The sequence below is a fragment of the Monodon monoceros genome, unplaced genomic scaffold, assembly GCF_005190385.1.
Source record: "Monodon monoceros isolate NGI ecotype Baffin Bay Population unplaced genomic scaffold, NGI_Narwhal_1 Super_Scaffold_11, whole genome shotgun sequence".
Taxonomy (NCBI): domain Eukaryota; kingdom Metazoa; phylum Chordata; class Mammalia; order Artiodactyla; family Monodontidae; genus Monodon; species Monodon monoceros.
Window position 1 is genome coordinate 15,494,100 of NW_021703767.1, and position 14,147 is coordinate 15,508,246.

Here is a 14,147-nt window from a genome sequence, read left to right on the forward strand (position 1 = left end):
CGACCTACACCCAGGCTGGGCAGACGGGAGGCAAACAGCTCGCCGGACGCGGCGGCTGCCGAGGGTGGTGGGAGAGGGCGGAGAGACGATACTGAGCCAGGCCGGCCGCGCGGGCGGTGCTGATGTGTCACAGCCCCGGCGGGCCGCGCGCCGGCTGGGGATTGGGGGGGGGGGGGGGGCGGGGCTGGGCCCGGGGGGCCCGAGGGGGGGGGGGGGGGAGCGGGCGCCCGGGACCCAGTACATCCCGGCCCCCCGCCGGCCGGCCCGTGATAAAGTACAGCGCGGGCCCGTAAACAACGGCGCCGGCCGCGCGCGGGGCCACGGGGCGCCGACCCGTCGCCCCTTCCGGCGGACGAGGCCACTTCCAGGAAGGGGAGCTGCAGCCGCCCCCCGTGGGCCCCGCTTAATGCCCCCAGCCCAGAAAGCAGCCGCCCCGGTCTCCCTCACCGCCTCCCCAGGACCTGCCCGCGGCCCGCCCCTCACAGGCCGGCGGCCCAGACCGCGCGCGAGACGCCGCCGCGCGGACCCTGCCGGGGAAGGGCGCCCGGGACAGGCGAGCCACTCACCAGAGCCGAGGCGCGACGCAGCCCGACTGACGGCAGCGAGCGAGCCTGGCGGGCCGCGCGGGCAGCTATCAGGTGACTCACTCCCTCTCCGCGGCCGGCCGCCCCTCCCCTCTCCTTCCTTTCCCTTTCCTCCCTCGCCTCCCCTCCCTTCCCCTCTCGTTCCTCCCCTTCCCTCCGCAGCCGCGGCCTCCGCCCCCTCCCGGCGCCCAAGCCCCGCCCGCCTCGCGAGGTCCCGCCCCGTAGGCCTGCCTCGCGAGACCCCGCCCTTCCCGCTCTGTAGCGCCTAAACCCCGCCCTCACTAGAGGCCCCGCCCCGCCAGCCAGGAAGCCTTGTTACGCGGATCCCTGCGGCTTCCTGCGCGTAGCCAGAAGCCCACACGAGGGGACGCAGGGAGGCATCGCACGAGCCCTGGGCAGGGCAGGCCTCGAGGAGGCGGGGGCGGGGTCCCGCAACCTCCGTGGGCAGCGCCCCTTTGCGAGCGCAGCCCGCAGCCTGAACGAAAAAGCCACCCGAGGACCACCTTCTCCTTTCCTGCTGAAAGCAGAAAGGAAAAGCCTGACGGCCTGCTCGCTCTAAGTGTTGCCGGGATACCCGGAATCGAGTGCCAGCGGACACCAGCAGGGAGGACGAGAGCCGGCCACGTCCCTCCCCAGACCAGACCCCCTCAGGGGTAGCTTCTGGCAGCCCCCGCAGCAGAGCTTCTCCTCTGCCTTCTCCTGGGGGTGGCGGGGCGCCCAGGTTCGCAAGGTTTTTGAGCTTCTTGATAGGGATGCATCAAGTGCATCCAGCATTTTGTAGAAAGCATCTGGCAGCCCTACTTTTGTCTGACAGTGAAAACAGTGGCGTCAGCTAACAGGTGTTCCCTTTACGTGATGGCCGCCAGGAAACTTGGTACCAGGTTGAGCGCCCAGTGGTGTCAGCCGGCTCATCTTAAGCCCAGGTCAGGCTTTCATCTTCCGCTGCTTATTCCGGTGTTCATCCAATTGTTGGTGTTAAAATTAAGTTCCCAAGCCATTTAGCATCTCTGGAGTTCAAAGCACTGACTGTGCGAAAAGATGTGCACCTGGCAAAGCCTACACTTATCAATCTAAAGGGAGACCCGAGCGCTCTGGCACTGTGCCAGCCGACCTGATTGGCGTTGGGATCTTGTGAAGGGATTTTGCCGTTGGCTTTTGAGTTCAGATCGAAAGACAGAAGTCGATGGCTGGACAGCATCAGCACCAAGATGTGTGGGCTCATTCTTGCACACAGGAAGACAGCCCTGGCTGGACCTCTCAGGGCAAAAAAAGACTGCCACGTTAATGAAGTCAGGTATTATCACTAACATGACTGCGTTTGTATTCACAGGCGGTGAGACTTAGGGACATTTGAGTTACATCCAAAATACACGAGAAAATGATGAGTGAAATCGTGTGGGAGTCCAAGGGGTAAAGTGATTCACTGTGACCTAGAATTTGGGCAGTAGGTAACATTTGCATTGGGTCTTAACTGGGAAGAATGGGGCCCTGCAGTCCAGGGAGCGAAGAGCATATGCAATAGTCCAGACGTTGGAGGCAGATGGCATTTCAGGCTACCTGAGTTCATGGTGGGGTAAAAATATTTAGTTAGAAAGGAGGAAAGAACAATTGGAAATAGACATGGAAGGACTGGGGTTCTTACATGCACCTGAGCATTTTTGAGGCTTCACTCACCTTCCACCCAAAGCCAGTGGAATTCTAGTCTTCCATCATCCCACACCTCTGCAGTTTCTTCAAGAGGAAGAACAGACCCTTCCTCTTTGCGAGGAACTCTTCCTTCTGTACTCTCGATAAATGGCTGTGAAAGTTTCTAGCATATGCTCTGATATGTTAAATTATTTGAAAAGTCTTACAAAGGTATATCAAGGTGTTGAGAATATCAAGGCTGTTAGGAGTTACTCTCAAACTTTAGTGTTCATAAGAATCTCTGGATAGCCAGGACATGGAAGCAACCCAAATGTCCATCAACAAAGGAATGGATAAAGAAGATGTGGTACATATACACAGTGGAATATTACTCAGCCATTAAAAGGAACAAAACAGTGCAATTTGCAGAGACATGGATAGACCTAGAGACTGTCATACAGAGTGAAGTAAGTCAGAAAGAAAACAAATATCGTATAATATCGCTTATATGTGGAATCTAGAAAAATGGTACAGACGAACTTACTTGCAAAGCAGAAATAGAGACATAGATGTAGAGAACAAACTTATGAATACCAAGGGGGGAAGGGGGGATGAATTGGGAGATTGGGATTGATGTATATACACTACTATGTATAAAATAAATAACTAATGAGAACCTACTGTATAACACAGGGAACTCTACTCAGTGCTCTGTGGTGACCTAAATGGGAAGGAAATCTAAAAAATGAGGTGATATATGTATATGTATAACTGATTCACTTTGCTGTACAACAGAAACTAACACAACATTGTAAAGCAACTATACTCCAGTAAAAATTAAAAAAAAAAAAAAAAAAGAACCTCTGGGGTACTTGTTAAAAATGTAGATTCCTGGGCTCTGCCCCCAAAGATTCTGGTTTCATAAGTCTGAATGTGACCCAAGGATCTGCATTATTTTTAATAGTTATGCAAATGGTCTTCAAACATCACTTGAGAAGTACTGAGTTAAAGCTTATGGTATATATTAAGTGCAGGGCAAAAAAACAAAATTAGAGAATGATATAAAACCAAGTCAGAATGGGAGGGCCTCATGCACTGTGCCTACAGTTTGAACTTTATCCCATGGGCTGAAGGGAGTGTGTAGAGGTATTTAAGTCATGTGATTGTTTTTAGAAGCTAATTCTAGAGAACCTCATTCACTCCATTTCCATTGCCTTAGCTCCTTCTGTCTCTAAATATTCATTCACTAATTAAATCAACGATATTTGGAGGTTGAACAAATTGTTTTAAACTGCAAGCGATTACCAAGATAAAACAAGAATAGGTCGCCACAAGTTGAAAAACTGCCAGTTCACACTTCTTCCCTCAAAAATGATTATGAATTAAAGCCCTACCACCCCTAGCCCTAGGTTGAAAGATTTTTTTTTTAAATGAACATATTTCATTAGAAGACAGGCTTCCTTGAGCAGGATGGGCAAACACACCCCAGTGTTTACCTGCTATCTGAAATGAAAGGTAAGGTGAAAGGAATGTAGCCTCTGACTTGGGATATTCACAGCTTCTAAGATTTAAAAAAGGCAGAAATTATAAAATAAGCTACAAGGATATATTGTACAACACAGGGAATATAGCCAATATTTTATAATAACAATAAATGGAGTATAACCTTTAAAAATTCTGAGTCACTATATTGTACACCTGTCACATATAATATTGTACATCAGCTATACTTCAGTTTTTTATAAAGGCAGTAAAAGAGAAAAAAAAACACAATATTGGAGCAGAAGAACTTAACGTGACAGGGGCCAAATTGGTGAAAGAGGTGCTACTTGAATACCAGATTCAATGACAACCAAAGTGGCACAGTGTAGGGTCCAAGTAGGGAAAAATTCTTGTGCCTCCAAAAACCAACTGGAGTAACTCTTTTGTCGCTCTCCCCATTGAGAAGGGGAATCTGTTGTCCATCCACTCGAATCGGGGTTGGCCCTGTAACTGCATAGCCAAGAGAACACTGCAGAAGTGATGCTCTGTTAGTTCTGGGTCTAGTCTTTGGATTGGCATCTCCCACTTCCTCTTTCTTGGGACCCTCCCTCACAGACAAGTCACCATGCTGTGACAAGCCCAGCATGGGACATGTGTAGCCTCTCCAGGCAACAGCCCTAGCAGAACAATTAGCCAATAGTTGGCATTAAATGTGTCATGTGAGCGAGCCACCTTGGTTGTTCTGTTCTAGTCAAGTTCATACATGACTCCAGCCCCAGCCAAAAGGAAAAAAAAAAAAAATACTCCGAACGGAGCCCAGTCAACTCATAGACTTACAAGATAGTAAAATGATTGCTGTTTTAAACCACTAAGTCTTGGGGTGGTTTGGTTAAAGAAAATATCTGATAATGAAGTAGAGCATGAAAATGTAGTTAAATTTTGTGAGAAGACCCACAAGCGCGATGGTCAAGGCTTAGAGGAAAGTTCAGATAAATAAAACACAATATGTAGAAGACACTGGTTAATTTTAAACTGTGTTAAGCTCCTTGATCTGAGATGACACTTGAGATTTTCCTCAATTACAAATTAATTGTGCCCCCAATTTCTCTCACTTTGCTGTATATATTTATCTAATGAAGTAGAGAAATTGTTATTCTCTCAGAAGCTAATGCTAAAAGTCATACTCAAAAAATATATATATGTATATGTATATATACATACACACATATAAATGCTTACGGGTAAAAGGTGAGACCCTCAGGATTCTGAGTGTAGCCTGACTGCTCTGCACAAATGGGGAGATGAGAGGAGAGAGTTGGAAGCAGCAGACTGCACAGAGTTTGATGTAACCAGTCCCTCAAGCCCAAAGTTAAAGTCACTAAATATTTGGTGCACGTGCCCTTCCTGTGGAGCCAGTGATGTTTGTACTTGGTGCTGAGTCAGAAACAGCAAGTAGAGCCTTCAGGCACAGTCACATGTCTGCAAAGGGCAGAAAGATCCAGCCTGATAGCTTTGTTACCTGTATTTGTTGAGGTTTATACCCAGAATTATACCTGCAGCTCTTGGTCTTTTATTTTCAAAATTCATGCAGGTGTTAAATTCTACTTCATAATATATTTGTCTTCACAAAATTGTTCTCAAAAAAATTGTTTTTGGGCTTCCCTGGTGGCGCAGTGATTGAGATTCTGCCTGCCGATGCCGGGGACACGGGTTCGTGCCCCGGTCCGGGAAGATCCCACATGCCGCGGAGCGGCTGGGCCCGTGAGCCATGGCCGCTAAGCCTGCGCATCCGGAGCCTGTGCTCCGCAACGGGAGAAGCCACAACAGTGAGAGGCCCGCGTAACGCAAAAAAAAAAAAAAATTTAAGTAAAACTGACAGAACTAGCAGAGGTGCCGTATTTTAACTCATAGTTTCTTTCACCTAGAGCAGCGGGTCTCCACAGAGGCCGGTTTTGCCCCCCAGGAGATATTGGTATTGATATGGGACAGGGGCGGCAGGGAGGAATGCTACTGGTATCTAGTGGGTAGAGGCCAGAGATGCTGCTCAACAACCTACAATGCACCAGGGAGTCCCCATGGATAAACTGCACTGTGAATATAGACTCCTTATTCTCCATTCACAGCAAAGAATTCTCAGGCCCAACACATCAATAATGTCAAGGTCGAAAAACCCTCAATTAGATGTACTCATGCTCCAATATGAGAAATGTGTACATAAATTAAAAGAAGGAATAAAGGGAAATAAATAAGTAGCAAGAAAATACAATGAAACCAGGGAAGAAGCTAAACGTACATATCACAAAACAGATATCCTTGACAAAGATGACCTCCAGAATTCTCTGCCATCTCCTAGCAGTCAGGTAAAAAGGGAGACCTGTTAAGTCAATAATGAGCTACCTAGGGGTTGGATAGAAGTGATCACCGTGGGAGGAAGAAGTACTGAACTCTGAGAGAAGACGAAAAAGATGGGCACGGACTATGACCCACATCACAACAACACATTTCCTGGACTGGGGTGCCAGATGTAGGAAGTGCTTTGGAAATAGAGTGGAACGAGTAACCTCTGAGGTTTAAAAGTTATCAAATAAGATAGACCTATGGGGTCAGAGGAGAGATACACATACTGCCATAAAGAGATAGAACCGTCACTCGGGGGTGCTGGATTTTCTCCACTGGACACTCCTGATTCCCTGTACAGTCTTCCCCACCCTGCTCTGTGCCCCGGGAAGCTGTTCTCTAGGCGCAGCATCCAGAGCATCCCCTGCTTCCTCACTTCTGGTCGTACTTGGATAACCAGAGGTGTCAGCAGGAAGGCAACTGTCTCCCATCCCAGGCGGTAGGTTGGCTCTAGCTATGTTCCTTTAACGAAGGCCCAGCGGCTCTCAGGCAACCTCTACGTAGAGCTACAGCCGAAGCAACACCTTTCTAGGGGTGGTGATAACTCCCCACCTTGGTTAGCCCCAGGGTGCGTCGCTGTCCCTTGGCAGGTTACTTTCCCAGTCCTATCTGTTTCCTGCCACTTCTGGGACTTATTCACCAGGTCAAGACTTGGGGATAACCAGAGTGAATATATTAATACATACAAGGAAAGAATGTGACTGCCAGGAAGAGGAGTTCATCAAAATCTGAAGCCAACAAGAGGGGAGCCAGAGGTGCAGACACAGGCAACACATCCCTGGCACTGTGGTGTGAGAGTGAGGGTAGGTCAGCCAAGGACACGGTAGAGGTAGCCCCTGCTTTTCAAAAGTTCATTTTACACCACTTTGATTTTACAGAATACCTACATTAGTACTTATTTTTGTTAACCAAAAGAAATCTAAAGAGGTTTTTATTTTTGCAAAAAAGGAGAAAAATGAAAATAGCATTCAGCTTCTGTTTTGCAGTGAGCCTTTATAGAGGCAGTGCACATCCTGAATGTCAAGAGTGGCGCCACCCAGCTCCTTCCCCGGGAACTACACTCAGCCTCTCAACATTAAGCTACCATAGCTTGGAACTATGTCTGAGCATCTGTGTTTTATCTCAGTTTATTTTGTGCATTCATTAGCAAGATGTGTCCTAAAGTAATTACTTCTTCACTTTATGCCATTTCAGCTTATGAAAGGTTTCATAGAAACACTTAACTTTCTCAGAAAGTGAGGAAACCTGCATTTTATTCCCAGGCAGGACATGGGGAGGATGGAAGCTGAGGGCTACCCGTGTCTTGGTTCCATTAGATTAGGCACCTAGGTCAGCCCATTAACATCACTCTTTGATTTCTTTCTAATGATTTGCTTTGCATATACATCTGCCTACAGAGAGAGATCATCTGATTAGTGAGCATCAACATTTGGTACATTTGCTGGCAATACTCTCTTCATAAACTAATAAATCATCTTTCTGGTTATCTTCCTGCCTCTGTAGCTTTGGGTGAGTGTGCATCTGAAAGACAGATCACCACTGATAGGTCCACAGTTCAGGTTTCTGATCTGCAAGTACAGAATCGTACTGAATGTGACAAGGTAAAGCCCCAGGTGACCTGGTCTAGGTGGTACCTCCTTCACAGGAACTCTCCTGGTATTCATCACTAGTAACCTTTAGATAAGGGGCACTTTATTCCCCCATTTATGTCCCTTTCTCTAAATCCCTTTTTGGCAGACACTGCTAGTTGTCTACTCAATATCCATTCCCCCTTCCTCCTTTCTATTATAATTGAATGTGTGCTTTAAAACACTTGAAAACACCTCCCCAGACTCCCTTAGTCATGTGACCTAGTTCTGGCCAACCAGATATAGGTATATATGCACTCAATGGAACTTCCAAGAAAGCTCTTACTTTCCTGATAACAAAAGACCAAATCAGCCAGTATGCAATTTTGCCTTCTGCACTCTCTGCCTTGTATGATTGAGCTGGGGCTCTTTTCTCTCATCCTTGAGTATGAGAACCACACTCTAAGGATAGCAGGCCAGGAAGCTAGGAAACAGCTCAGGTCCTTGACAGCTTCCTTGAGCAGCTGACCAGCCCTGGTTGTGGGGTTCACACCTCTTATCATACAGGGAAAAGAAAACCCTAGTCAGTTAAGGCTTTCAGAGTTGGGTGTCTATTACATGAAACCAAATGTAGCCTTGACTGTTAAGTTTTCTTAATTTCAAGGCTTTGCCAAGTCCCCCATATCATTCTGTTTAAATGCATGAACTGAGAACCCTGAAGTCATGCATCCTAGGTTATGTGGGAATAAATGAGTTGTTATGATCATAGGCAAACTATGCATATGACCCCGGAAGCTAGAACAAATAGCAGTGAATAGCAGTATAATCATGTTGAGAGTATTAGAAGGACAAAGAATTGATATTATTATGAAATTACAAAGAATATTATATGTTATTGACTTCTAGATTGCCATATCCTCTTAGATATAACTAGGTCACAAATAAGAAAACAGAGATGCAGTTAAGTCAGTAAAAATACTCTGATAAAATTCCAGGAAATCACTCTTTTGAAACATGGGACAGCTGCCAAAGGGGGTAAAAAAAGGAAGTTAAAATCTTTCAGAACAATTCCATGGATTTTAGCTCTGCAGAAACATTGGAAAACATAAGAAATTGTATGGAATTATTCTGATAATTTAAACTCTTCCTCTTTTATTATGCATTTTATAACTGGATGATCAAAGTCTGCATCATAGTTAGATTACACGAATTGAAAGAGACATATCCACTTACAGCAGCCAAAATAAAGAAGTCCAAGCACCGCAAGCAGCATGAGGGGTAGAGACTCAGGCACTCCAGGATCATGACAACTTGCGGTGGGAATACGGGAGGATGGGGGTGACGGCTGCTTCTTCTAGACACTAGGGAATGCAGCTGGACCTGGATCCAAAGCAGGCTCTCCATATCGACCAGGCCCAGAGGACAACCCCCAGCTGGAGGACAAAGCAGAGCGCAGAAGGCTGACCACCCTGTGCCTTTGGATTGGAGAATTTAACCCATTTATATGTAAGCCGTGTGACTGACAGGGTCTTGTGCTCCAGCCAGGTATCAGGCCTGAGCCTCTGAGGTGGGAGAGCCGAGTTCAGGACATTGGACCAACAGAGACCTCCTGGCCCCACATAACATCAATCGGCGAGAGATCTCCCAGAGATCTTTGTTTCAACGCTAAGACCCAACTCCACTCAACAACCGGCAAGCTCCAGTGCTGGACACCCCATGCCAAACAACTAGCAAGACAGGAACACAACCCCACCCATTAGCAGAGAGGCTGCCTAATATCATAATAAGTTCACAGACACCCCAAAACACACCACCAGACACTGTCCTGCTCACCAGAAAGACAAGATCCAGCCTCATCCACCAGAACACAGGTACCAGTCCCCTCCACCAAGAACCCTACACAACACACTGAAACAACCTTACCCACTGGAGGCAAACACCAAAAATAATGGGAACTATGAAATTGCAGCCTGTGTAAAGGAGACTCCAAACATAGTAAGTTAAACAAAATGAGAAGACAGAGAAATACACAGCCGATGAAGGAGCAAGGTAAAAACCCACCAGACCAAACAAATGAAGAGGAAATACGCAGTCTACCTGAAAAAGAATTCAGAATAATGATAGTAAAGATGATCCAAAATCTTGGAAATAGAATGGAGACAATGCAAGAAACATTTAACAAGGACCTATAAGAACTAAAGAACAAACAAACAATGATGAACAGCACAATAAATGAAATTAAAAATTCTCTAGAAGGAATCAATAGCAGAATAACTGAGGCAGAAGAATGGATAAGTGACCTGGAAGATAAAATAATAGATATAATTACCTCAAGGCCAAATAAAAAAGAATGAAAAGAATTGAAGACAGTCTTAGAGACCTCTGGGACATTAAACACACCAACATTCGAATTACAGGGGTGCCAGAAGAAGAAGAGAAAAAGAAAGGGTCTGAGAAGACATTTGAAGAGATTATAATTGAAAACTGCCCTAATATGGGAAAGGAAATAATCAAGTCCAGGAAGTGCAGAGAGTCCCATACAGGATAAATGCAAGGAGAAACATGCCAAGACACATATTAATCAAACTATCAAAAATTAAACACAAAGAAAACATATTAAAAGAAGCAAGGGAAAAACAACAAATAACATACAAGGGAATCTCCATAAGGTTAACAGCTGATCTTTCAGCAGAAACTCGGCAAGCCAGAAGGGACTGGCAGGACATATTTAAAGTGATGAAAGGGAAAAACCTATAACCAAGATTACTCTACCCAGCAAGGATCTCATTTATATTCAAGAGAGAAATTAAAAGCTTTACAGACAAGCAAAAGCTAAGAGAATTCAGCACCACCAAACCAGCTTTACAACAAATGCTAAAGGAACTTCTCTAGGCAACAAAAACACAAGAGAAGAAAAAGACCTACAATAACAAACCCAAAACATTAAGAAAATGGTAATAGAAACATACATATCAATAATTACCTTAAATGTAAATAGACTAAATGCTCCAAACAAAAAACATAGACTGGCTGAATGGATACAAAAACAAGACCCATATATATGCTGTCTACAAGAGACCACTTCAGACCTAGGGATGCCTACAGACTGAAAGTGAGGGGATGGAAAAAGATATTCCATGCAAATGGAAATCAAAAAAAGCTGGAGTAGCAATTCTCATAACAGAAAAAATAAACGTTAAAATAAAGACTATTAGAAGAGACAAAGAAGGACACTACATAATGATCAAGGGATCAATTCAAGAAGAAAATATAAAAATTGTAAATATTTATGCACCCAACATAGGAGCACCTCAATACATAAGGCAAATACTACAACCATGAAAGGGGAAATTGACAGTAACACAATAATAGCTGGGGACTTTAACACCCCACTTTCACCAATGGACAGATCATCCAAAATGAAAATAAATAATGAAACACAAGCTTTAAATGACACTTTAAACTAGATGGACTTAATCGATATTTATAGATCAGTCCATCAAAAAACAACAGAATACACTTTCTTCTCAAGTGCTCATGGAATATTCTCCAGGATACATCATATCTTGGGTCACAAATCAAGCCTTGATAAATTTAAGAAAATTGAAATCCTATCAAGTATCTTTTGCGACCACAATGCTATGAGACTAGATATCAATTACAGGAAAAAAATCTGTAAAAAATACAAACACATGGAAGCTAAACAATACACTACTAAATAACAAAAAGGTCACTGAAGGAATCAAGGAGGAAATCAAAAAATACCTAGAAACAAATGACAATGAAAACATGATGACCCAAAACCTGTGGGATGAAGCAACAGCAGTTCTAAGAGGGAAGTTTATAGCCATACAATCCTACCTCAAGAAACAAGAAACATCTCAAATAAACAACCTAATCTTATACCGAAAGCAATTAGAGAAAGAAGAACAAAAAAACCCCAAAGTTAGCAAAAGGAAAGAAATCATAAAGGTCAGATCAGAAAAAAACGAAGAAAAAAATTAAGGAAACAATAGCGAAGATCAATAAAACTAAAAACTGGTTCTTTGAGAAGATAAAATTGATAAACCATTAGCCAGACTCATCTAGAAAAAAAGGGAGAAGACTCAAATCAACAGAATTAGAAATGAAAAAGAAGTAACAACTGACACTGCAGAAATACAAAACTTCATGAGAGATTACTACAAGCAACTATATGCCAATAAAATGGACAACCTGGAAGAAATAGACAAATTCTTAGAAAAGCACAACCTTCTGAGACTGCAGCACAACCTTCAGAGACTGAATCAGGAAGAAATACAAAATATAAGTGGACCAATCACAAGCACTGAAATTGAAACTGTGATCAAAAATCTTCCAACAAACAAAAGCCCAGAACCAGATGGCTTCACAGGCAAATTCTATCAAACATTTAGAGAAGAGCTAACACCTATCCTTCTCAAGCCCTTCCAAATTATATCAGAGGGAGGAACACTCCCAAACTCATGCTACAAGGCCACCATCACTCGGATACCAAAACCAGACAAAGATGTCACACAAAAAGGAAAACTACAGGCCAATATCACTGATGAACATAGATGCAAATATCCTCAACAAAATGCCAGCAAACAGAATCCAATAGCACATTAAAGGATCATACACCATGCAAGGAATGCAAGGATTCTTCAATGTATGCAAATCAATCAATGTGATACACCATATTAACAAACTGAAGGCGAAAAACCATATGATCATCTCAATAGATGCATAAAAAGCTTTCAACAAAATTCAACACCCATTTATGATAAAAACCCCGCAGAAAGCATGCAGAGAGGGAACTTACCTCAACATAATAAAGGCCATATATGACAAACCCACAGCCAACATTGTTCTCAATGGTAAAAACCTGAAACCATTTCCTCTAAGATCAGGAACAAAACAAGGTTGCCCACTCTCACCACTATTATTCAACATAGTTTTGGAAGTTTTAGCCACAGCAATCAGAGAAGAAAAAGAAATAAAAGGAATCCAAATCAGAAAAGAAGAAGTAAAACTGTCGCTGTTTGCCAATGACATGATACTATACATAGCGAATCCTAAAGATGCTACCAGAAAACTACTAGAGCTAATCACTGAATTTGGTAAAGTAGCAGGATACAAAATTAATGCACAGAAATCTCTTGCATTCCTATACAAAAATGATGAAAAATCTGAAAGAGAAATTAAGGAAATACTCCCATTTACCACTGCAACAAAAAGACTGAAATACCTAGGAATAAACCTACCTAAGGAGACAAAAGTCCTGTATGCAGAAAACTATAAGACAGTGATGAAAGAAATTTAAGGTGATACAGACATATGGAGAGATATACAATGTTCTTGGATTTAAGAATCAACTTTGTGAAAATGACTATACTACACAAAGCAATCTATAGATTCACTGCAATCCCTATCAAACTACCACTGACATTTTTCACAGAACTAGAACAAAAGTTTCACAATTTGTATGGAAACACAAAAGGCCCCGAATAGCCAAAGCAATCTTGTGAAAGAAAAATAGAGCTGGAGGAAACAGGCCCCCTCACTTCAGACTATACTACAAAGCTATCGTAATCAAGACAGTATGGTGTTGGCAGAAAAACAGAAATATGGATCAATGGAACAGGATAGAAAGCCCAGAGATAAACCCATGCACATATGGTCACCTTATCTTTGATGAAGCAGGCAAGAATATACAATGGAGAAGAGACAGCCTCTTCAATAAGTGGTGCTGGGAAAATTGGACAGCTACATGTAAAAGAATGAAATTAGAACAGTTCGTAACACCACACACAAAAATAAACTGAAAGTAGATTAAAGGCCTAAACGTAAGGTCAGACTCTTAGAGGAAAACATAGGCAGAACACTCTACGACATACATCACAGCAAGATCCTTTTTGACCCAACTCCTAGAGAAATAGAAATAAAAACAAAAATAAACAAATGGGACCTATGAAACTTAAAAGCTTTTGCAGAACAAAGGAAACCATCAGCAAGACGAAAAGACAACCCTCAGAATGGGAGAAAATATTTGCAGACGAAGCAACTGACAAAGGATTAATCTCCAAAATATACAAGCAGCTCATGCAGCTCAATAACAAAAAAACAAAAAACCCAATCCAAAAATGGACAGAAGACCTAAATAGACATTTCTCCAAAGAATATATACAGATTGCCAACAAACACATGAAAGGATGCTCAACATCACTAATCATTAGAGAAATGCAAATCAAAATTACAATGAGGTATCACCTCACACAAGTCAGAATGGCCATCATCAAAAAATCTGCAAACAATAAATGCTGGAGTGGGTGGGGAGGATAGGGAACCCTCTTGAGCTGTTGGTGGGAATGTAAAGTGATACAGCCACTATGGAGAACAGTATGGAGGTTCCATAAAAAATTAAAAATAGAACTACCATACGACCCAGCAATCCCACTACTGGGCATATATCCTGAGAAAACCATAATTC

General features: G+C 43.4%; 1 protein-coding gene across 1 annotated transcript in view; it reads right to left on the reverse strand.

Moving 5' to 3' along the window:
* BACH1 (BTB domain and CNC homolog 1) overlaps positions 1 to 647 on the reverse strand; it is a 46,764-nt gene extending 46,117 nt beyond the window's left edge. The window contains exon 1 of the mRNA XM_029215026.1: positions 567 to 647. The gene's annotated coding sequence lies outside the window, so the exon portion shown is untranslated. The remainder of the gene's footprint in view (positions 1 to 566) is intronic.
* Positions 648 to 14,147: the final 13,500 nt, after the last annotated feature.